Source organism: Podarcis vaucheri, assembly GCF_965113315.1.
Source record: "Podarcis vaucheri genome assembly, chromosome: 7".
In the NCBI taxonomy this organism is placed as follows: Eukaryota; Metazoa; Chordata; class Lepidosauria; order Squamata; family Lacertidae; genus Podarcis; species Podarcis vaucheri.
Window position 1 is genome coordinate 24,460,127 of NC_138765.1, and position 23,846 is coordinate 24,483,972.

The 23,846-nt window shown below is 47.4% G+C and overlaps 2 protein-coding genes and 1 long non-coding RNA gene across 10 annotated transcripts in view; all 3 read right to left on the reverse strand.

The window, feature by feature from the left end:
- Positions 1–23,846, reverse strand: part of HIVEP3 (HIVEP zinc finger 3) — a 271,325-nt gene that overhangs the window by 197,490 nt on the left and 49,989 nt on the right. The gene's annotated exons all lie outside the window — the stretch shown is intronic.
- The window catches only part of ZCCHC17 (zinc finger CCHC-type containing 17), a 351,579-nt gene that overhangs the window by 165,198 nt on the left and 162,535 nt on the right, over positions 1–23,846 (reverse strand). The gene's annotated exons all lie outside the window — the stretch shown is intronic.
- Positions 7,861–8,419, reverse strand: LOC309536693. The gene is made up of 2 exons (XR_014221705.1): positions 8,108–8,419; positions 7,861–8,051 (listed from the first exon to the last, which is right to left on the reverse strand). It is a non-coding gene; the product is annotated as an uncharacterized lncRNA (long non-coding RNA).

Here is a 23,846-nt window from a genome sequence, read left to right on the forward strand (position 1 = left end):
GCGTGTTTGGCCAGCTCCAGGTGCCGCCGCAGCTGATCGTGAACCTCTTGCAACTCCGACGCGAACGCATCTGCTGTCTGCGGCTCCCCCTCCACCAGTCTTTCCAGTCCCGGGAAGGTTCTGGGGTGCCTCCCGTTGTTGGCGAAGAACGGCGTGACCCCCGTGGACACGTGCTTCGTGTTGTTGTAGGCGAACTCGGCGAGCGGCAGGTAATCCACCCACGTCGCAGGCTGTTGATTCGCATAGCATCTCAGGTACTGCTGCATGATGGCATTGACCCGCTCCGCTTGCCCGTTGGTCTGCGGGTGTCTCGCCGACGCCAGGTTGATCTTGACGTTTAGGAAGCCCATCAGCTTCTGCCAGAAGTTCGAGATGAACTGCCGCCCGCGGTCGGACAGAATAGACCGTGGCAGACCGTGAACCTTGAACACGTGGTCTATGAACAGTTTGGCGGTTTGTTCCGCCGTGGCCACCTTCGCACACGGGATGAAATGCGCCATCTTGGAGAACAAGTCCACCACCACCAGCACGGCCGTCTTGCCCCTCGAGCTGGGCAGATCCGTGACGAAGTCCAGGGCGACTCTCTCCCATGGCTCGACCGGAGTTTGCAGCGGTTCCAACAGTCCGGCCGGCGGTCTGTGCACTGGTTTGGCCCTCTGGCAGGTGTCGCACCTCGCCACGTAGTCCGCGACCTCCCCTCTCATTCCGGGCCACCAGAAATCCCTGGCGACTAATTCCACCGTCTTCTCCTTGCCAAAGTGCCCGGCAGTGGGCGCGTCGTGCAGCTGATGCAGTACCTTGGCGCGAAGTTCGTCTCCCGGCACGTAGATGGCCCCTTTGCGGATGAGCAATCCATCTCTCAGCTGGAACCCGTTGGTCGCTGCCGTGCCCCTTCGCATCTCAGCCATCTTTGCTTGCGCGAAAGAGTCATTCTGCAATGCTTGTCGCACCGCCTCCAGGTCCACTGTCGCCGCAGCGCACGCCCACACTGTTGGCGCGAAGATGTGCATGGCGGCCGCTGGCGTGGCGTCCTCCAGATACTGTGGCTTACGGGATAGCGCGTCCGCCATGATGTTGGTGTCCCCCGGGACATACTCTATTCGGAAGTCGAAATTCGCAAAGAACTCAGCCCAACGTATCTGCCTCTGGTTCAGGAACTGTGCCGTGCGCCAGTGCTCCAGATTCTTGTGGTCCGTGCAGACCTGCACCGTGTGCTTGGCTCCAATCAGGAAGTGCCTCCATGCTTTGAACGCTGCATGAATAGCCAGCAACTCCCTGTCCCAGATGGTGTAATTCTGTTCGGACTTGCTGAGCTTCCTGGAGTAAAACGCTCCGGGCCTCCAAACCCCCTGCGGGTCCTTCTGCAGCAGGACTGCTCCGACGGCCCTGTCCGAGGCGTCTGTTTCAACTCTCATCGGCCTGCTAGGATCGACATGAAGCAGCTGTTCCTCCGAGGCGAAAAGACGCTTGAGTGCCTGAAAGGACTGCTCCGCCTGCGCTGTCCAGATGAACTTCTTTTTCTTGGAACTGAGCGTGTCTGTAATGGCTGCAGTCTGCATAGCGAAGCCTTTGATGAACTTGCGATAGAAGTTCGCGAAGCCGACAAATCGTTGGACCTCCTTCCGGTTGCGTGGGCTTTTCCAATCCAACACCGCTCGAACCTTGGCGCTGTCCATGGCGAGCCCCTTGTCAGACAACCTGTATCCCAGGAAATCCACCTCCGTCACGTCGAATTGGCACTTCTCCAGCTTGGCGTAAAGCCTATGTTGCTGGAGCCTGCTCAGCACTTCCCTGACGTGTCTGTCATGCTCCTGCTGCGATTCCGAAAAGATCAGGATGTCATCCAAGAAACAGACGCACGTCTTGTAGAGGAGCCCCGCCAACACGTGATGCATGAAAGCTTGAAAAACGTGGGAGCCATTTTGCAATCCAAAAGGCATAACTCTATATTCGTAGGTGCCCAGGGGTGTGAACATGGCTGTCTTCCACTCATCTCCTTCCCGCATGCGAATCAGGTTGTACGCCCCTCGCAGGTCCAACTTGGTGAACACGCTGCCCTTGCGTACTTTCGCGAGGAGGTCGTCGATTCGGGGCATGGGGAAGTCCGACGGCTTGGTGACACTGTTCAAAATGCGGTAGTCCACCACGAGCCTTTTCTGGGGCGTGTCTCGCTTCTTCACAAAGAATACAGGACTGCCCCCCGCTGCCTGGGACTCTCGGATGAAACCGCGTTTCAAATTATGATCAATGAACTCCTTGAGTTCCTGCAGTTCGTCTTCAGACATGGAATACAGCTTCCCTTTGGGCAGCGCCGCCCCCGGCAGCAGGTCAATCTTGCAGTCATATGGTCTGTGGGGGGGTAGCTTGTCTGCCTCCTTCTCGCAGAAAACCTCCAAAAATTCTGCGTACTTGTGGGGAATCGCTTGCAGCGTGCCGAGCAGCAGCTGTGACTCCTCTTGCTCCCCTTCTTGCTGGGGCATGATGCAGTGTTCAGCACAAAAGGAAGAACCGAAGGTCAGCTGCCTCTGGTACCAAGCCAGCGTCGGGCTGTGCCTGTCCAGCCAACTCATGCCCAATACGATAGGCGTGTCTGAGAGTTGAGTGACGTTGAAGCTGATAATCTCCTTGTGATTTCCAAGCCGCAGCACCATAGGTGGCGTCTGCTTCACCACTTGCCCCCCTAACAGCTCCCTGCCATCCACCGTGACAACCTGCAGTGGCAGCGCGGCAGGCAGCAACTGTATAGCGTGCCGGTCGACAAAGTCCTGCCCTATGAAGTCTGCATTGCTTCCCGAGTCGACGGTGATTGGCACGTCCATGGTGATTCCATTGGGTAGCTGGAGCGATGCGGTGAGCCTCACTACTGGCTTGGGCGGGAGGGGGTCCATGGGCGGTAAAATCTCTGGGGACTGCTTCACTGACACGTCTGGCTGGGCCCCAGTGCCTCCTCTTCCAGCCAGACATCGTCGTTTCCCTGCTGTGGTTCTCCTTGCTGCGTTGCTGCAGTCACCATTGCTGAGGCTGCAGTGTGCTTGTGGAGCCTCCGGGGACACTCTTTCGCCAAATGGCCTGGATCCTCGCAGATGTAACACTTCCTGTTCCCTCTAGGAGGCTTCGCTTTCACTGCTGCCGGTGCTAGGGCTCTGGCTGCTGACTGAGCCCTTGCACTCCCAACCTCCATCGGTTCCACCCCTCCCCCTGTTGGGGGCGTGGATTGCGCACGCGCTGCTTCTCTGGGAAGGAAGGAGGAGCCCCTGGCTGGTTCGCGCCCGCTGCGCCCTTCGTCCCTGCTCCACGGACGTTCTTCCAGCCGCACTCCCACCGCCAGCGCCCTCTGAACGATCTCCTGCGTGGTCCGGGGTCTCTCCCCCCTCGCAATCTCATCTTTCACCGAGCTGTTCAAGCCCTCCCAAAAAAGGTCTCTGACGGGATCCGAATCTCTGTCCCATTCCAGGGCACTGACCAAAGCGAAAAAGCGGGCATGATATTGCCGTACGCTGGCCCTCCCTTGTCTTAGTCCGTGCACCTCCCTTCGGGCAAGATCCACGTCAATGCTTGATAAAAAACAGCCATCCATCGCTTTAATAAAGGCGTCCGCATTTTGGAGCGCAGGATCCTTATCCCTCCACAAATTGCGCAGCCATGCTTTAGCGTCTCCATGCAAATGGGACATGATGAACCCCACTTTCTCTTGTTCATCTCTAAAGTCTTTGTGCAGTAGTTGTAGTGCACACATTACGTCTGCTCTAAAATTGGGGTACTGTTGCAAATTCCCATCGAAGTGCGAGACCAGACTGCCTGTGCGTCTCCCCAACCCAATCCCCTCTGATTTGGGTGTCTGTTGCCCCTGCTTCGTAAGCACGTCCAACCTGACCTGGAGATCCCTGTAGGCGGCCGCTGCGTCCTCCTCTCTCTTCCTGGACGCCACCGCCTCGGCAGTCAGTCGTGAAACCGCGTCTCTGAGTTCCGTTATTTGCTGTTCGGCCGTCATATTGTCTACCGTTCGTGAGCTTTCTTGTAGGCACCCGCTTTCCCTCCTCTCCGCGAGGTCGTGGATGTCCACAATTTGAAGAGAAGGAGCTTACTGTCAGGGTTACTTCCAGATCCTAGCTCACAGAGGATCACGCTAGCCAGCGGTTGTTGATTAAAAGTCTTTATTGAGTTACAGTCTCCATTCTTGAGCTGCTGCGTGCAACCCTACGCCTTATGCTTAGGTCGGCGAAGCTCCTTCTGAGTCTCCGCCCCTTGCGCACCAACTTAATATCCTAGCCCTGCTCCACCTTTTCCGCCTGACAGTTCTCCTCTGGGTCCCTCTGCCCCCCTGGGTCTCTCCCTTCCGGGATTCTTCTGACGCTGACCCCCCTGACTCCCCTGTCTCCTTGCGCCGGGCTTTAGGACCTGGCTCTCTTTCCGGGCTGCCTACTGCGCCACCTTCCTGTGCATTTGAACTTGGCGCGCGCGCCCAACCTTCCACTTTCCGTCTAACCGTCACTTCGCTCCCCGATGAAGGTGTGGCCACTCCTGACTCGTGCCCTCCCTCCTGTTGTGAGCTGCCAGCGCTAGTTCCCAGGCGCTCTTCCTCTTCCCTACTCTCTGGCGGTGACGTAGGTCCCGATCTCCAACTGCTCCCCTCTGAGTCCCCTCTGGCTCTTTCTTCCTGGGGTGTCCCCCTAGTCTCCCCCCTTGCCCTTGCCACTGGTGCTCCTCTTTGTGAATCTTCTGATTCACTGGACAGACTCGGAGATCTCGGGTCGTCGTCGTCACTCATCCTTTCTTCTGCCTCCTCCCCCTCGCTCTCTGTTTCCTCCCTTGCCCTCGCCTCTGCTCCTGAACCCCTGACAACACCGTTTTGGTTTGGTTTTATTTTTTTGAAAAATGTTTATTCAGCACTTTTCCTCTAATCTGCTGCGTGTCCCAACCGGCAGTCCATTTAATTACTGTCCCATCCAAAGCCGGGCCATCAAAAACTCAGCAAAATACACAGAGAACCTCTTGTGCAGCCTTCTGGTGCCAAGACACAGCCAAAATAGTATGATAATATAAAACAGGAAATCAAAGCTTGCTATTGGCAGAGGGCTCACCGCCTGCTCTAACCTTATCGTAACAGCAAATTGAGGCTAAATTAAGTAAAGGCAGGGTGGGGGGTCACTCATATTACTATGTGGTCAGTATCCCTGCATCAAAATAGTACAGCTGCTGCCGACCTAAACATTTCACTGTGACAATGCCTTTGTCATGCCGGGATGGAAGGTGGAGAGATGCGAGAGATTCATGTATGAATGGTTGGCTTGTATCCTGCCCTTCCCCCAGAACAGGGACTAGAGGCGGCTGACAAAAATTAAAACAAACACACGTAGCTAAAAACATATAAATGGTTATGGTTAAACTATAGAATTAAAACAATGCAAAAAGCCCAAAGAAATTAAAATGAAGGTAGCAAAACAACAACCAAGTACAGCACACTATTTAAGAGCCCTTTCCTTAAAAGCAGTCAGTTCCCCAAAGCCTGTTGGAATTATAATATAATAACAATTTATTACAGTGGTACCTCGCAAGACGAATGCCTCGCAAGACAAAAAACTCGCTAGACGAAAGGTTTTTCCGTTTTCGATTTGCCTCGCAAGATGAATTTCCCTATGGGCTTGCTTCGCAAGACGAAAACGTCTCGCGACTTTGTTTCCTTTGTCTAAAAACAAAGACATGTTTTGTTTATAAAGTTAATTTATTTTCCCTTCAATTTTTGAACTGCTCTTTACAGTATGTGTGACTTTAAAGAGCAGTTAAGAAACTGTTGTTGTACCAAATTTGGCTTTGTTTGGACTTTTTTTGACCATAGGAACGCATTAATTGATTTTCAATGCATTCCTATGGGATTTCGTGATTCGCAAGACGAAAAATTCGCTAGACGACAAAACTTGTGGAACAAATTAATTTCGTCTTGCGGGGCACCACTGTACTTATACCCCGCCCATCTGGCCAGGCCTCCCCAGCCACTCTGGGCACTCCCAACAGAGTATTAAAAACACAATAAAACATCAGACATTAAAAACTTCCCTAAACAGGGCTGCCTTCAGATGTCTTCGAAATGTCAGATAGTTGTTTATTTCCTTGACATCTGATGGGAGGGCGTTCCACAGGGCGGGTGCCACCACCGAGAAGGCCCTCTGCCTGGTTCCCTGTAACCTCACTTCTCACAGTGAGGGAACAGCCAGAAGGCCCTTGGAGCTGGACCTCAGGGTCTGGACTGAGTAATGGGAATAGAGACGCTCCTTCAGGTATACTGGGCCAAGGCCATTTAGGGCAGGTTTCCTCGACCTCAGCCCTCCAGATGTTTTTGGCCTACAACTCCCATGATCCCTAGCTAGCAGGAGCAGTGATCAGGGATGATGGGAATTGTAGTCTCAAAACATCTGGAGGGCTAAGGTTGAGGAAGCCTGGTTTAGGGTTTTAAAGGTCAACACCAACACTTTGAATTGTGCTTGGAAACATACTGGGAGCCAATGAAGGTCTTTCAGAATGGATGTTATATGGTCTCGGCTGCCACTCCCAATCACCAGTCTAGCTGCCAAATTCTAGTCTTCATCTGCTAGTGGAATGACAACAGGGAGGGAGCCAGACTAGCCTCCCTAGGAAGGAAGCTTCAAAGTCTGGGAGCCACCACCAAGAAGGCCCTCTCTCCTTTCTCTACCAAGTGTGCCTGTGAGAATGGCAAGGTGAAAGAAGTGCCTTTTCCCCAAAGAACTCAGGAGCCCGGGCAGGTTCCTATAGGAGAATCCAGCAGCCTGGGCCTACATTGTCTAGGTCATAGCTAGCACTTTGAATTGTGCCTGAAAACAGGCTGGTATAAAACCCTCTGTGGCTTCTGCATGGCTGGGATATAGCTTACTGTACAAAAAATAAGAGTCACACCCATCATGTGGCCCCGTAAGGGTTGCCCACAATGAAATGTGGCCTTCAGGGGCCAAAAGAAAAGAAAGGTTTCCCACTCTTGCTCTAAAGCAAAACTTTGCTAGCAAACATGAGAGTGACAGAACAAAAACCCTTCTCGCAAAATGTTTCTTAACTTCAGTCTGCCGAGAACTTGACTCATCCATCCAGGCCTATCCTGGGCCAATCCAGCGGCCATCCAGGCCTATCCTGGGCCAAAGGCCCGCAGACATGAAAAGCAGATCTCTTACAGAAAATGCCCTGTGGCTGCTTCTCTTCAAAATGTGAGGCACACACCTGGCAAGGGTTCGAGATGCATGTGGATTAGGGGGGAATCTGAGAAAGAGAACACTTCTGGGCACTGCACCATTTCTGCTCGCCGGTTTGAGGCACGCAAGTCCAGAAGTCATAAAAGTGGAAAGGACTGCAAGGCAAGATGTGGGAAATGGAGCTGACACTCAGCCAAGACACCGAAGCCACCGTGCCAGCACCCAGACACAAGGCATGGACGGGTGCCAACATTCGAGACAAAGAGAGGCAATTATTTAAATCCCTTGCTTCCTTACCTAGTGGAGCATTTTGAACATGGAAGTTCCCACCACAGCTTAAAAAACTGCACACAGACCCCGGAAAGGCCATGTCTTGCGCACTTCCTCAGCATTTTAAATCGGCTCATATACCGCTGAACCTAAAGCAGCTGAGATCACATTGGGAGAAATTTTCCAGCAACGTGGATAAAAACAACCTGAAACAGCTGGAAAGAGGTTACTGCTGCTTGTGCCCAGGAGCTGGGATCTGCCTCTGTGGCAATCACACACAGGGCCCCCGGACGTTTGATGGTCCATTGACCCTGTGCTGCCACTGCGATTGCTTTTTCCGCTGCCACCACCCCGTATCTCACGGGGACACACGGAGTCCAGTCAGTTGTTAACATAAACAAATAATCAAGTTTATTTTTAAATGCAGGAACAAGCTTATGGTTACAGTTAATTTTTCTCTTGTCAGTTTCTTATTCTTAGTTCCTAACAACTCCAAACTGATTATTCCAACTATCTATCTGACTCCACCTAACAATTCCTCTCACTCTCTCACAATACAACTCTACCAACCCACACCAAACCTCCCTCTTCCTTCTTCAACTCCCAAAACTCAACCCCCAACTCCCAAACCTCAACTCTACTCAACTGACTTTCAAAACCTCCCACTCTAACTTTTATTCCCCCCTCGCATTCTCACTGGCCAATCACATCACAGCCTATTTTAACCCTTTCCTTATGACCCATCCTAGGAGGCAAACGCCACAGCCTCCAAGTAAAATTGAAGCCCGTGATGCAAAGAATCTGTAGGTGTGACTTGAGCCAGGATTTTTCTTTTTAGTCACTCAGCATCATTGCAACATCAGGCGACGGATAGGGGGAGGTCCCACTCCCCTGTCAAAGAGGGTCATTGGGGGTGGGGAGGTCGGGGAGGTCAGAATCTGCCTGCTAACTGGATCCTGTACCCCACCCCTGCCCTAGGAGAAGAGACAAGCAGAATCACAGAGTTACACGGACCCCGGGTCATCTAGACCAACCCCCTGAAATGAAGGAATTGCAGCTAAAGAACCCCTGACAGGTAGCCATCCAAGCTCTGCTTAAAAACCTCCAGTGAAGGAGAGGAGAGTCCTCCACCTTCAAGGGAATTCTGTTCCACAGTCAAACAGCCCTTACCACTGGGAAGTCCTTCCTAATGTTTTCCCTACTGTTTTCCCTTTAGCATAGCACACACACACACATCATGATTTGCGATATATCACCACATCAAAAATTATGAAACAGACATCACAATATGGACATCAAGCCGGTTTCGGATGATATTTCGATATATCACCCAGCCCTAATATGAACCAAACTTGTTCATTTTGTAAAAGGATGTGTTGAACCAGTTCCCTTTTAAAATGATCCTTCCAAGCTCCTGCATCACACAGAAGAATGGTCAGCTACAGCCTTCAATACAGCAAGCTTGTTCTTTGGTTATGTACCTTTATAATTTTTAAAAAATCCACAATTTTTTTTGGTATGCAGTGGTACCTTGCACTGGCGGAGGAAGAGGGGGCGGGGGGAGCACACAACCCCCGGCAGCACAATCCCGGTGGGGTGTCATTGCGGCTGCACCCCCAGCCACACCCCCGGGACATGCGCCACACACCCCAGCCACCCCCACCTGCTCTCTGCCCCCCCCCCCGGTGCCGGAGATTGAAGCTCCGCCACTGGTACCTTGGTTCTCAAACTTAATCCATTCCAGAAGTCCGTTCCAAAACCAAAGTGTTCCAGAACCAACAACCCCCAAAACAGCAATTTAACATGAATTTTACTATCTAACAAGACCATTGATCCATAAAATGAAAGCAATGATCAATGTACTTTACTATAAAACAAATAAGACAGTATTGTAGATGATAAAAAATAAAATTAAACTTTTTTCTTACTGCACTGATGCTAGTAATTGTTTGGATTGGAGGGGTCACATTTCCGCAGTCACACAATCCATCACTCAGCAGCTGAACTGGGTTCCACACAGTCACAAAAACAAATTAACCGAAAAAGCCTCAAAAACAAAAACGCAAAATAAATAGCAAAAACAAAAGTGCCAAACTTAATCCATTATGGAAGTCCATTTGACTCCCAAAATGTTCAAAAACCAAGGCACAGCTTCTGATTAGTGCAGGCACCACGGGAACAACAGCTGACAGCCACATTGGACGTTCGGCTGCCGAAAAATGTTTGAAAACCGGAACACTTACTTCTGGCTTTTGAGAACCAAGGCGTTTTACTTGGTGTACCTTAAAATCTTCCTAGTACCAGACCACTGCTATCTTAAATAAATGTGACTTTGATCCAGTCTTCCATGTCACTAATGATATTGACTAAATTATTCAATAATTAAGTTATTCCTGTAAAAATTTAAAAGCCAAACATAACAGAAACGTCTTTAAAATTAAAGAAAGAGGGAGGAAGGGAAATATTCATTGTGGCCATTCACATATAAAATGATCCTTGGAATAATATTCATTTCCTTCCTCGCTTTCAAAATTAATATTGGATATTACAGCAAGCAAAAGTGAGCACACAGACAAATTGAATTCTTCAAAGTTGAAAGGCAGGACTATGACTTTAATTAATGTACCTTCAAAGTTCATATAGATATAATTAGTTGCCAAGATACATTCTTCACTTTTTCAGACCTACATCCGAACAGTATCTTGTGAAGAGAAGAGATGCTCAGTGGCAGAAGTACAAGGGCTGCTTTCATGCAAAAAGTTCCCAGGTTTGATCCCTGGTATCTCCAGGTAGAGCTAGGTGGTCCAGTGGTGGTCCACAGTGTGGGAATGTTCAGGGCGGCAGGAGAGATCACACCCACCTTTGGTCACATGCAAAGGAAGGATGCTCTAGCCAGGAGGAACAGGAAGTTTCGACTGGCTGGAGCAAACATTCCCCCGCATGTCCACTCTAGCATTACAAGGAATGTTGTACTTGACTGCTCCCAGTGGATTACATCCCACACACAGATCCTCCTCTGTAGTCTGATCCAGTAGGAATTTATAGTGCAAAAGAGATCCTCGCACTTCTTCTCTTTTTTCTTCTTCTTTTTTTTCTGCTTGCTTCTGTCCTGGATCTCACTAACTGAGTTAGCAACAAGAACAAGCTAGAGTCTTTCTTCCTTAAAGGGGGAACCATCTCTCTTCCTGAAGCCATTTTTAAAAAAGCTTGTTTTCTGAAGCTAGTTCCCTCCAGATGTTTTAGAATACAACTTCCATCATTCCTAATCGTTGGCCCCTATGACTGGAGTGGATGGGAGTTGTAGTCCAGAACATCTAGAGGGAACCAGATTAGGGATCTGGCCCTTCAAGGACCCTCCCTAGACCTGCAAAGCTCTACACATACAATCTATTCCTTAGCTCAGGGATAGCCAACAAGGTTATCCCCAAATGTTGTTGGGACTACAACTCCTATGAGTCCCAGCCAAAGCTCAGGGATGGCATGAGCTGTAATCCAGCAACTTCCGGAGGACCCCAGTTGGTTACTCCTGCCCTAGATTAATCCTAGGCCAAATACCCACTAAGGAAAACAGATCCCAAATGGAAATGATGAGTGATAGATAATATGTTGAAATCTGCTCATGTCAGAGAACTGACTCACTGAATTTCCTCTTTTACTGGAATCAGAGGTTATTTATTATCATATTTTTATATTAAAAATATAAGAATCAGCCCTTTTCTTCATCAGTGTTTTGCTCAAAATTGAGTTTCAATAGCAAATATACATCCCTGCAGTAAAGTGGACTGGCTAAAAGTACATCAAGATGGAGAGGCAACAAGTCATTACAGCCCCGGTTAATTGCACCAAATCAGCTGTTATCCCTGTACCAGTTACAGGATTCCTGTAGCATTAATTCGTAGACATGCCCCTTGAGAATAAACATTTCATTGATTTCAGTGGAACATATTTCCAAGTAAGAACAGTTAAGACTTACATCTGCAGTAACAGGATCAGTTCCAAGGCCAATTCAAAATCCTGGGGTTGACCTTTGAAACCCTAAGCACGCTGGGTCTGGCAGAACTATGGGACAGTCTCCTAAACATTTATTAAACTCTTCCTCCAAGGCCCTGGCTCCAAGTTACATAAGAACCCTGTTCGGTCTAACGAAAGACTCATCTAATCCAACATCCTGTTTCCTACAGTAGTGAGCCAGATGCCTCTGGGAAGCCCACGAGCAGTACATGAACACAACGGCACCCTCCTGCTTATGGCCCCCACAACTAGAATTCAGAGTCATGGTGCCTCTGATACCAGAGTTAGCACATAGCTATAATGACTAGCTTTATCCCTCCATGGATTTGTCTATAAGAACATAGGAAGAGTGGTTTTGCATCAGACCAAAGGCCTATCCAGCATCCCATTTCCCATGGTGAGGACTGAGAAGGCCACAAACAAGACATATTGCTCTGCACCATGCTGTCTCTGAACCTGTTGTTGTTTAGTCATTTAGTCGTGTCTGACTTTTCGTGACTCCATGGACCAGAGCACGCCAGGCCCTCCTGTCTTCCATTGCCTCCCACAGTTTGGTCAAACTCATGCTGGTAGCTTCAAGAACACTGTCCAACCATCTTGTCCTCTGTCATCCCCTTCTCCTTGTGCCCTCCATTTTTCCCACCATCAGGGTCTTTTCCAGGGAGTCTTCTCTTCTCATGAGGTGGCCAAAGTATTGGATCCTCAGCTTCAGGGTCGGTCCTTCCAGTGAGCACTCAGGGCTGATTTCCTTCAGAATGGATAGGTTTGATCTTCTTGTAGTCCATGGGACTCTCAAGAGTCTTCTCCAGCACCATAATTCAAAAGCATCAATTCTTCGGCCTTCTTTATGGTCCAGCTCTCACTTCCATACATCACTACTGGGAAACCTACATCTTTAACTATACGGACCTTTGTTGGCAAGGTGATGTCTCTGCTGTTTAAGATGCTGTCTAGGTTTGCCATTGCTTTTCTCCCAAGAAGCAGGCATCTTTTAATTTCATGACTGCTATCACCATCCATATAGCCATTCTGAGGAACCATTCCGGATAACTCTATCCTCTGTGAATTTGTCTGATCCCCTGCTAAATCCTTCTAAGCTAGAGATTATCACCATATTTTGTGACAATGAATCCCTTAAACTGGTCAGTTTTACTCCGTGTGAAGAAGCACTGCTTTTTGCCTGTCCTGAATATCCACCCAATCAGCTTCATTGGATGACCCAGAGTTCTAGAATTATGGGGGGGGGATGCTTCCTCCACATCATACATTTCCCCCCTCCCTCATAATTCTAGAACTCTGGGTCATCCAATGAAGCTGATTGGATGACCCAGAGTTCTAGATTTATCATACATTCTAAACCTCTGCTGCATTGTGGGAGATCTTTGGGAGAAGAAAGAGCTAAGGAGTAAACCCTGTGCAAATTCAGAGTGGAGTCCCAAAGACAGTTTGATGGCACCGTGTACACCTCTTTCTGGCGACTTCTGCAGTCAAGCTGGTGCCAAACGCATTGCTCTGCTTTCCTCTGGACCACATCAGCAAGGCCAAGGAGGAGGAGGGTCTTATCCTCTGGGCAACCCTCCATATACACTGTGGCTTGTCTCCCCCCCCCCTTGGCAGTCACTTCAGTACTGCTAACACAGCAGTTTGACTTCACCCCTGGAGGTGCACTCCATTGCCTCTCGAGACAGGCGGATGCCAACTGTAGATCATACAACATTTTATTCACCTCTACCATTTCCCCCCCCCAAAAAAAAACCCTTTTCAAAGCACAAACATTGTAACCTTTCCTCTTGGGGGTTCACGGTGTGAATGATGGTGAAGTATCACCTTGCACAGGACAGGCCTTTTCTACAGTGGCACCAACGCCCTGGAACTTTGTTCCACAAAAGAAGTTCATTTTGCACCAGCACTGTTGGTCTTCTGGTGACAGGAGAAGGCTGTGTAGTTTTGGAGGGCATTTGGAGCCCCCTAGTGTAGAAGGAATTTATTTTGTCTTATCTTTTGGACTAAGCTTCCCCTCCAGCTGTTGGATTTAGCTTTCCTGCTTCCTTCATCCTTTCTTTCCATTTTCAATTGTTTTTCCATTGTATTTATTGAATTTATATACCGCCCTATACCTGCAGGTCTCATTTATACATTTTAAGCTGTCTTGCAAAGCTTCAAGCAGAAATGACAGACATCATACATACTGAGAGACAACATGTTGCCTTCTAGATGTTGTTGAACTACAGCTCCCATCAGCCCCAGAAAGTAGTGCCAATAACCAAAGATGATGGGAGTTGCTGTCCAACAACATCTGTAGGATACTGTGTTGACTACCATTGATATATATTAATAGTTAATGCAATTCCCTAGGTGCTTTGTGACCACAAGTGCAAAAATAGCATCCTACTGATCAGAAAATCATTCTGCTTCTGAAGTCCAGGGGTAACTGTTGATCTTGATGTAGTCAAAACAGCAACACACGTGCAACAGGAGGTATCAGCAGGTTGGGGGGAGCCCCAAAGTTTGAAGTACACACACACACAGAGAGAGAGAGAGAGAGAGAGAGAGAGAGAGAGAGAGAGAGAGAGAGAGAGAGTGTAACCTCCCAGCCCCAAAAATTCCAATGTGAACTAAGCATGCTAAATGGACATTCAGTACTGGCTGAGTGTTCTGGGATGGGAGTGGAAAACCAGAGGAAAATGGAATAGAGTATCCTGGCACAGGGCATGGCTGATAGGATAGAATCCTGGGCCAGTGCACTATCCCATCCTTCTTGTTTAAAATTAACACATGCAAGCAAACAGAACTGGCTTTAAGTAATTCCACAGAGGTCAAATCTGCAGGCACACTTTACTTCTGTCCAGTTTTTACACTTTTTATGTAGATATGTCTACATTTTCCCAAAAATTTTTTTAAAAATGGTATTTTAATATATATATATATATATATTAAAAAGTTTCATCTCAAGTGTGGTCACTGAGAACACCCCTGAGTTATATAGTCCCAGCAAGATCTAGAGGGCACCAGGTTGGGGAAGCTGCTCTATAAAGCATCAGTTCTAAGGCAAACATCACTTCTGTAGGCCTGCAAGCCACTAAAACCACAAAACTCTCAGCATCCCTTGAGTACAGGTTTCTCGAGACCAGAACAAGCTTGAGCTGTGTAGGACCACGGAGAGCTCCCAGCAAATGTCAGGTGTTGATCTGATAGGATCAAAAGCTTAACTGAACTCTTATGTGCCCAAGCCAGTGCCCATATTGCTATAGTGCAGACTCGTAGTAAGATTGCCAGGAATTTAAAAGGGCAGCAATGTGGCATTATTGAATAGCCACTGCTGCAGATTTATTGGAGAACAAGCAGTGCTGGTTTGGAGGACCAAATGAGATGAGTTACTAACAAAGGGATTCTGGGATTACATTAGGAAATGGGCATTTTTACCCCACCTGCCATGGTTGATAGATAAAAAATACTGTAGCAAGGAAGAACTCCCAAGACTTATAACCCAAAACCAAATAGATGTGAATATGGACTCAGCTATACAGCTGCAAATAAAATGTATAAAATGTGTTGTAAAGTGCAATATACAAATGTGACACTAGATGGGGACAGTGAGCTATGCCAAATTTAATGTATTCATCTAAACTTTTTTTTAAAAAGCATTTTTACAGCGTTTTTTCGGTGTGTGTAGATTCCACCAAAGTCTTCAGTTTCTGGCAACATTTTGCTCAAGCAGCATTATGTGGACTCTCAACATTTAAAATAGTAGGTCCTTAGCTCTCCTGCCTTACTATTTCATACTGGCAGTCCAAAAACTGTCTTTCTTTTTAATGAAGTAATACAGAAACTAGCTTGCAATAAATTCAACATGAGGATCCCAAGACCAGGGTGGCCCTGGCAACAGAAGCCATGAGACTCCGTCTTGCTTCTTCTGAGTACCTCCAAAGTCATGAACCTACATACATGCCTGGGGAAAGGGTTGTAGAAGTCATAATAGAGTAATAAAGGGTTGTTGTTGTTTAGTCACTTAGTCGTGCCCGACTCTTCATGACCCCATAGACCAGAGCACGCCAGGCACTCCTGTCTTCCACTGCCTCCCACAGTTTGGTCAAACTCATGTTGGTAGCTTCGAGAACACTGTCCAATCATCTTGTCTTCTGTCGTCTCCTTCTCCTTGTGCCCTCAATCTTTCCCAACATCAGGGTCTTTTCCAGGGAGTCTTCTCTTCTCATGAGGTGGCCAAAGTATTGGAGCCTCAGCTTCAGGATCTGTCCTTCCAGTGAACACTCAGGGCTGATTTCCTTCAGAATGGATAGGTTTGATCTTCTTGCAGTCCATGGGACTCTCAAGAGTCTCCTCCAGCACCATAATTCAAAAGCATCAATTCTTCGGCGATCAGCCTTCTTGATGGTCCAGCTCTCACTTCCATACATCACTACTGGGGAAACCATAGCTTTAACTATACAGACTTTTGTTGGCAAGGTGATGTCTCTGCTTTTTAAGATGCTGCCTTAAGGGTTGTAGAAGTTGCAAATAAATATGTTGATCTAGTAAGCATCATGTGATTACTTTCCTCAGAATAATGTTTGAAATGGGGTTTTTTTAAGCTTTTGATTTTTATGTCTTCTGTCCAAAGGACCCTGTGGTAAACTCCACGCTGTTTCTGCTCTCCCCCCCCCCTTATTTTATTTATTTAAGGCATTTTTATACTACCATTCATGAGTGCATAAGAGCCATGCATTCGCCCCCCGCAGTTCCCAGTAACTGATATCCAGAAGCATTGCAGCTTCTAAACATCGAGGCAGAGCACAGCTTTCATGGCTGGTAGCCATTGATCGCTTTCTCCTCCATGAATTTATCCACTCTTCTTTTAAAGCCATCCAAGTTGGTGGCCCTCACTGCTGCCAGTGAGAGCAAGTTCCCTACTTTAATAATGCGCTGTGTGAAGAAGTACTTTCTTTTTTATCTACCCTGAATCTTCCAGCGTTCAGCTTCCTTGGATGCTCACGAGTTCTAGAGAGGGGAGAACAGCCTGGAAAGTGCAGCTGCTCATCAAGAAAAATTAAATACATATCTCAGATAGAGAGGAAGGAGAGAAAAACAAGAACAACTTGTGTTCAGGTTTAAATATTGCAGCTCCACCTTCTAGACCCTAAAACTGCACCAGACGTCAAAACTCTCCAGAAGGCAAATTAATAAGCAGCAAATTTATAGCTCTTTAGAACTTTATAGCAACATTAATCAAATTGCTTAGCATCGGAATACAGTAAAACACCACACTGAGTTCTCCTAAGCAGTCATTTATGGGAATTCAGACAAAACATAAATGCAGTAAAAAGGATTTTATACAAAGTGGGGTTTCTCCTAAGGCCTGAACTCCCAAGTCGTCAGAGGAATATAATACAATGGTACCTAGAGTTACAAACACCTCAGGTTACAAATGCTTCAGGTTACAAACTCCACTAACCCAGAAGTAGTACCTCAAGTTGAGAACCTTGCTCCAGGATGAGAACGGAAATTGTGTGCCGGCGGCACAGCGGCAGCAAGAGGCCCCATTGGAGAAAGCGCGCCTCTAGTTAAGAATAGTTTCGGGTTAAGAACAGACCTCCGGAACAAATTAAGTTCATAACCAGAGGTACCATTGTACTTAGTACACATCTCCCATGATCCCAGAAAGTGAATTTTCGGCATTTCAAAAAGATGAACTCCCAAGCTTGCCAAATGGACAATGCAACCAATTTGTATTAGTCACAATATACATTTTAGGCATCATGTTATCACCACAACTGAGAGGACATTCCTGAAGCCTTCCCAGATGTGAAAATTACAATCAGGGTGGTGGAACATTTTTGAGGTGCTATCTGAGGATGCTCTTCAAAACGGGGCCTACAGGACTATTCTGAGTAGGGCTTAGTTGGGTACAACCCAGAATCTGGAGGGTGCCACATTGGTTACGCCTGTTGAGAAGAAAGGCAGGACATCAGTGAAATAAACCACTACTACTACTACTAGTACTACTACTACTACTTATTATTATTATTATTATTATTATTATTATTATTATTATTATTACTACTACTACTACTACTACTACTATTTCCAAAGTGGTAAAACCACGCATTTAAAAAAATACAACAAAAGCACATTTAAAACACTTTAAAGCATCTAAAAGTATTTTTGATTAATACTTATCTTCCACTGAATAACTGTATTCCTAATTGTGGGGTGCAGATTGTTCTACAGAACCCTTAAAAAAAAAATAAGATGCACCTCAGGGTTGAGGGGTTGTGGCGGCATAGCAGGGGTTAGACCAGATGGGCTCCTTTCCAACTCAACAATTCTATGATTTCATGACATGTTGCCAAAGAGAGACTGGTGAGAATGTGAAGCAAGGCTGAGAATGTAGAACTGAAAAACAAGCCAATAATAGAGTCGGCTCATTTGCTTTCCGAAGCATCCTTGCCTTCTCCCGTTTTAGCTAATAAAATATGAGCTCAACCACAGTGGAGTGGAAACAGCACGAGAGACACCATTCAAATCCCAGTTGCTCAGCATATGTGTGTGTGTTTTTTTCCAGACAACTGTATGCATATGCCCAATAGCACATTGGTAGAGTGATAATTAGTGGCAGACATATTATGAATATTGCATAAAACATCACTCCCCCAATCTGGAAAGGAGAGTGTCAATTAAGGACAACATTCTGAACATCTAGGAATAACTGGAAGGCAGGGGTGGGGTTGGAGGGGAAGGGAACACATTTGAACAGCAGCAACTTTATTAAAAGTTTTTTCCCCGCCTTCGACACTGAAAGAGCCTTTGAAATACGGTCAGCCATGCTGTGATCTGAATTAAGAACAACTGCCGGCCATCTGGCACAGTTTGGGAATCGTGTCATGAGCTCCTGCCATGGAGTCGTTCCATCCTTCAGTCATCACCTCAAGGCTACATCACCATAGGGTTACATCTGCAAAGCGCTGGACAGGATCCAAAGAAACGCGCAATCAGCTCAACGTTTTGGGTGGCCAAGTGGAGAGGAGCCTCCTGCACCTTCAACAGCTGCTGCAACCCCCTCCTTCTACACGACCATTAAAGGCGTAGCAGCCCCTGTCCTCCTCTGAACATTGAGGCCCTGTCTACACGCCCAATGGAAGGTTGGGCTAGCATTTCCTTGGAAGGAGTCCTCCCTCCCTATGTTGTGGCATAGGGGGAACACAGGACAGCACAGCTCATGGTTTGGAGTTTGTTTGTGCTTTAAGACCAGGAGCAATGGCATCGTAAGAGTGTAAGATGAGCCTGCTGGATCCGGTCAATGATCCATGTAGCCCAGATCTCACAGTGGCCAGCCAGATACCTGTGGTAAACCTGCAAGCAGGATTTGAGAACAAGCACACTCCCGCTTCCTGTGGGAAGGTGGTATTCAGAAGCATCTCTGATTCTGGAGGTACGGCACAGCCATCGTGGCAAGTTACAATCAATAGCCCTCTACTCCATTCATTTGTCTGGTCATCTGCTGAAGTGCCAGCGTAATAGGCCCCATGACTTGCTCTGGCAAAGGGATAATGAGGCTTCCAGGCTGGTTCGTGACAGATTATCATCGAGGGAGCCAGAGAAAGAGGGAAATAATCATGCAGACACTGGGTATGGCCGTCCTTTCCTTCAAAGAGGCTCCTACTTCATGCTAAAAGGATCACACTTCTTTGCAAGATGGCTGCCAATTAAAACCCAACACCTGCATCACAACTGGCTGAAGATGTTGTGATACAGCTCAATGTGTTTTATAAGCTGATTTGGCTATGTCTCAAGTTTATTACAGTTTCAAATGAGTATTCACTGGTTATGCCATTTGTTTCTGTTTGCCATCTAAAGTTGCTTTGCAGAGCTACTTCATATTTTTCTGCTTTGTAGGATTTTGATTTTACCTGTGTTCATGGGAACATAGGAACGCTGCCTCACACTGAGTCACAACATTGGTCAATCTAACTCACTGTTGTCTACACTCAGCTGCAGGGTTTCAGGAAAGGGCCATTCCTAGCCTACCTAGAGATGCTGGGAATTGAATTTGGGACCTTCCGTTTGCAAAGCAGATGCTCTACCCCAGCATCACAGTCTTCCCCAAACCTGTTGGGCTGGGGCATAATTTCCTCCTTATTGAGCTGGAAGTCCAGCAAAATCAGGAGGATACCACATTGCTTACAGCTGATGTACGCCAAAGTCATTTGGTCATATCCCGTGTTAGTCATTGGAGTGGGCCCACTGAAATTAACGGACCTAAGTTAGTTGCCTACGTAATTTTAATAGATTTGTTCTGCATATGGCTAATGTTAAATACAATCCAATGCTGAGGCTTTTCGTCAGGTGCCCATGACAAGTGAGATATGACAGGCATCAAACAGGAATCTAACCTACAGAGATACTAGTTGCCAGTCTGATTGACGTGCATTGGGCTTGATGGGCAAATAAGAACATAGCAGTATAAGGCAGCCCCCAACATTTGTAGAATTATTTGGTAAGGATGGAACACAAGAAAGAAACTGAGATGATAGATAGATAGATAGATAGATAGATAGATAGATAGATGATAGATAGATAGTAGTGGGGGAAGGTACGTCCCCACCACAAGGAGATTACATTCTAAAATGTGATGCAGCAGAGATAATAGGGGTGACAGGAAGGAAGATGGAGGGAGAGCAAACAAGGGAAGACCATTCATGCTGTCTTGTACTGTACAGTAGTCAGAGTAGGATGCATATTTGCAATACAAGCAGAGATAGGAAAATCTGCCAGTTTTGGTTTCTCCCATTTTGTCTTTTTTTCCAGCCATAAACACATTTCCAAATCACATGTTTGCAAAAACAAGAAGAAGTCCTTGTGTGACTTCATCAGCATTTTAGTGCAATTTCTCCTAATATACACTTTTTTTGCATGCAATGTTGCCTGGTTTAATAACTTTTTGGTATGCTGTTGTCAGTAACAGATGCATTTTCACACACCTTCTTTGACTGAATAACTGCATGGCAAAAATCAGAGAAGTGTGAATATCAAAGGACAGGTGTTTCAGAAAGCGTGAATTAGGCAGGTTTGCCTTTAAACGTGAACCAAATCCATTTTCCCCCTCCACCCTCAATTGCAAGTAAATGGAAAGCAAAAGCAGATTTGAGCTCCATTCACTCATCCTCCGAATTCTGTTCCCCTGATCCACTCAAACGCTCCTGCTAGAGTGTCAAAGACTGCAGCCATTCAAAAACACATTTTAAAAGATTTAACTTGATCTCCTTTGACATAAAAAGCACTTAGAGTTACGAGCTTGAAACCTTTCACCAGAGTGCAGAACAAATACAAGAAGCCAAGAAAAATAATATCTTGATTCATTAGAAGGTGAAGCCATTAACACGAACTGTGAAAAACAAACACTATTTTTCATCTACATAGCCCACGCGTTCCTATCCAATTCTGCCAAGAGACCTCGTGGTGGCAGCTAAGTTAGGTGACTTTAAAAGCAGATACACGGAGGAAGGTAAGTCTTAGGAGAGATGATGGCTAAGTGGATCATCCCAATTCAGAGGTACCATACCTTTGAAAGGCAGTTGCCAGCAGGGATGGAGGAAAAATCTGAATTGTGCAGATCTCGAAGCGGACTCAACCTGATCCACTCCAGGAAAATCATGGCACAGACTGGATCAATGATTCACTTCAGAATCAGCAGGTTCAATATTATTTATTGATTGCCCTTTGTCAGGGAACTGACATCAGAGCGAAAGGCGAAGGAGAGGCTCCCCGATTCTGCAGGAGAAGGGAGAAGGTACCAGCACCAGGGGGGGACGCAGCTTGGTAGAGGGGGAAGGAAATCAGCGTAACACCAGGGATCCAGGAGGGCAAATGGGGGAAGCAGAGGGAGAGCTCCGGGATTCTTCCCTGGACATCAGTGAGGAGAGCACTGGTCCTCCACTACCCACGCCCTCCCTGCGCAGAAGACTCCCGCGCAGTGAGAGGCGGAGACGACTGGGAGTCAAACAGCTTTTATGCTGGAAAAGGTTTAAGAAACGCCCACAGACAGATTCTGCAAGCGACAGAGGCAGCCACGCTGAGATGGGCTGTGCAGTCAGGACGGTTTAACCCAGGCAATTAAGCTCCCTAACGGGGACAGTTTACGCACGAGTAACTCAAACCCATTACACCCTTGTACCCCACCTTTTATCCAAGGAACTCAAGGTGGTGTACATGGTTGTCCCCTTCCTCGTTGAATCCCCACAACCCCCCTGCAAGGTAGGTCATGCCGCAAAGAAGTGACTAGACCAAGATCACCCAGTGAGCTTGATGGCCAAGTGAGGATTTGAACTCTAGTCTCCCAGGACCTAGTCCAGTACCCTAACCATTACACCATATTGGTTCTCATGAGGCTGGCATGCTGCCTCTGTTCCCTTTCCCCTCCAATTTCCCCCCTTTAAACTTCTTAAAATAGCAACTGGTGTGTGAGGCTCCTTGCCAACATGGGCTTCAGTGTACAGAGAGCAAGGCCCCCTGGGAGTGATGAGGCTTGGTGACATTCCAGGGTGAGTGGGATCATAGCTGCACCAATGCTTAAATGGGGACAACCGTGTTCCCCTCCCCCTAGGAGATACAGAACATCGTCAAGCCCTATCAAGCCCAGGGTGCACAGAAAAAGCCTTTTTGTTGCTGAAATGCATTCCAATTGTGCAGATGAAATATAACTGATAGAATTCTACAGGATGGCGTTCTAGTGTGTGAAAATAGTCCAGATCCAATGATCCCCAGGCATGCGCCTCCAGATGGGGGAGATTTCAGATGTCATCCTGTCACCCAGGCATCTTCACTTGGTCGCAGATGGCTAATAGTCCAGTGCAAAATACACCTGGCACTTGGCTAATTTCGAACACTGGGCAGCAGGCAACTCGTAGACCATCTTAAGTACCTTTTGATTTGATTTTTAAATGTGTGCTTCTGATAAAAATCTGCCCGGAAATGGAACAAGACAGACCAAGCCCCGTTCTGTTTTAAAAATGGGGTGGACTAGACTTCAGCAGGTCCATACATCTCTCGATGCCAGAGAACAACAATGAGAGAAGGATCTAGCACAGGGGTCAGCAAACGTTTTCAGCAGGGGGCCAGTCCACTGACCCTCAGACCTTGGGGGGGGCAGCCTATATTTTGAAAAAAAAATATATGAACGAATTCCTATGCCCCACAAATAACCCAGAGATGCATTTTAAAGAAAAGGACACATTCTACTCATGTAAAAACACGCTGATTTCTGGACCGTCCGTGGGCCAGATTTAGAAGGCAATTGGGCCAGATCTGGCCCCCGGGCCTTAGTTTGCCCACCCATGAATTCTAGCAGTAATTCTTGTGTTTGGGGACAGAACAGCCATGCTACAAACATCCGTTTCCACCTGTAAAATGTTGGAGGGTACAGCATGCCCACCCCCGCCATGACTACGCAACATTTAGAATGACAACAACAAGTTATTTCGGGATGTGGCTTTTTTATATTGGGGTGGGGGAGAGTATTCCTGAACTAGTCACAACACAGTTGCTCAGGCTAAAATTAGCCCCTTTGTGTACTTTGAATCTTTCCCAAACCTTGCCAAGTGGTGTGAGACTTATCCCCCGCCCCCAGGTAAACATCCAGAAACCTGTCTCCTGTCCCACTTTAGATGCTTGCTTTCACCTTGAATAGGCTCTTTTGTAGCAATCCAGATCTCTGCATAGCCTTAGTTACTCTCTCTTGCTCCCAAGAAGTGTGACCTCAGCTACAAAAAGCGTTTGTCACAGCTACAGTTGCTATCAGAAGCTTTATTCGTAGCTTGGACTGACTCGCAACACTGGCTGGTGTCCATTGGAACTGGGGAGGGGGGCAGGAGGCAAAGTAGGACAGAAGCCCACCAGGGGGTGCAGCCAGAGCCAATGAAGGGAAGGGCTGACTAATTCCAGTTTTGTCCCCATCCTCGTCCCTGCTGAGTTCCTCAAGGTTCAAAACTGAGACTAAGAAGGAAAAAGCTGGCTGGCAAGACCACCCCCTTAAAGGTAAAGGTACCCCTGACCATTAGGTCCAGTCGTGACCGACTCTGGGGTTGCAGCACTCATCTCGCTTTATGGGCTGAGGGAGCTAGCGTACAGCTTCCGGGTCATGTGGCCAGCATGACTAAGCCGCTTCTGGCGAACCAGAGCAGCGCACGGAAATGCCGTTTACCTTCCCACCGGAGCAGTACCTATTTATCTACTTGCACTTTGTGCTTTCGAACTGCTAGGTTGGCAGGAGCAGGAACTGAGCAACGGGAGCTCACCCCGTTGCAGGGATTCGAACCACCAACCTTCTGATTGGCAAGTCCTAGGCTCTGTGGTTTAACCCACAGCGCCACCCACATC